The sequence below is a fragment of the Amblyomma mixtum genome, chromosome 2 (genome assembly GCF_055824585.1).
Source record: "Amblyomma mixtum isolate Tamu chromosome 2, ASM5582458v1, whole genome shotgun sequence".
Taxonomy (NCBI): domain Eukaryota; kingdom Metazoa; phylum Arthropoda; class Arachnida; order Ixodida; family Ixodidae; genus Amblyomma; species Amblyomma mixtum.
Window position 1 is genome coordinate 211,065,599 of NC_143013.1, and position 1,523 is coordinate 211,067,121.

Sequence of the window (1,523 nt, forward strand, 5' to 3'; positions counted from 1 at the left end):
GGACCTAAAACTTTGTCCATTGTAAGGGGCACTGAGCAGAGCTTCTGCATGCAATGTGCGTAGTACGCACGCTCGTTAGCATATGCAGTTGGACATATGCTACATGCGCTGCCCATATGCCTGTTTTATGCTGCGGACAGGCGGCGGCGGGGAAAGTGCGGTGAATTGTCTAAGCCGCCATCGCGTTGTAGTTCGTATCGTATTTTATCAATAATAGTGCAAACTGCGCATGGCGATTGCAGCTGTGAAAAAAGTAATATGCTACAATTTAAAAATAATTAACTTATTTTTCATGCCACACCAAGCCTGCTACTAAGTACAAAAAAGAGACGATACAAAATATGTGACAGTTTCGCACATCCGCACGAGGCTAGGTTCAGCCATGGCGGCAGTGGTAGAGCGCAGGGCGTGTGCGATTTCAATTGTGTTCCGTGGGACATTGTGTTTGAAGAACCTCGACACAAAACTAATTATTCCCTTATTATTGCTGGCGAGATTGTTCAACCGTTCTTTCCTTGATGGAGCTGAAGGAAGGCAGTTTGCTTGCTTTTACTACTCGGCGAAGTGGACCCGTCAGTACGAATTAGGACTACAAGTCGTTTTCACCGGCTGGGATCGTGACCTTTCTTGGTGCGTACTCAGTCTCAGTTTACTCATTGAAGTGTATTTTATGCTATTTTTGCGTTCGTAATGAAGAAATTCTAACGCATTTATCGGCACGTTATATTTTTACGCTCACTCGTTTGGCTGTTTTGCCAAACTCGCTGTGTATTGAAACAAAGGCTGGTGATGTATGCAACTGGCCTCTACTACCGAAATGTGGGCATGCGTTCGGATGGTGTGCCGAAGTGCGTGTGCAAGCACACTCCGCTCAGCACGACTGCCTTTTAGTGCTGCAAGGGCAACCTTTCACGCTTCATAGACTTGCGTCGGTAAAAGTGGCGTAAATTACTGGGTTTGTTTGTTGTGGTTGCTGTGCCATTCTCTTGTCACCTGTAAAAGTGAACAATTATGCTTTCTTTTGCAGCAACCCTGGCCTATTGGGCTCGGCTGAAGAGTATTGATGCCACCGCAGCTGTTAACCTGACGATTATGCTCAACGAGAAGATTCAGTGAAAGCGCCGAGCGCAATAAAATACTGACGCACTAGGAAGTCATCTGCAATGTTTTGGGCTCCCATGATGGCCATGTACTATCAGCGTCAAATGAAATGCGAACAAAACACCTTAAACGCGAGTACAAAAAATCAAGCATATTAGAGGCTGGAGGTGAAATACAGGCGTGGCCTATTAACATTTCAGAAGAGCGGTCTTTTAGGCTTCGATGGGAAAATCAACTGTTCATCTATTTTGCCTCCCTAGTATAATGAAATGAAATGAAATGAAATCTTTATTTGCCATCAAATACAGATGGGGGGATTGTAGAAAAAAAGCTGTCCTTGGACAGCTTGACGGGTCCACAATCCCTTATTTTGGCAGAGTGGCGGCATCACGTGACATATTCTTGATATGCAAACATATACA

General features: G+C 44.8%; 1 long non-coding RNA gene across 1 annotated transcript; it reads left to right on the forward strand.

Annotated features, from left to right (window-relative positions):
• The first annotated feature begins 535 nt into the window (after positions 1-535).
• On the forward strand, positions 536-1,153 carry LOC149362447 (uncharacterized). The gene is made up of 2 exons (XR_016288503.1): positions 536-630; positions 1,028-1,153. It is a non-coding gene; the product is annotated as an uncharacterized LOC149362447 (long non-coding RNA).
• The last annotated feature ends 370 nt before the right edge of the window (positions 1,154-1,523 follow it).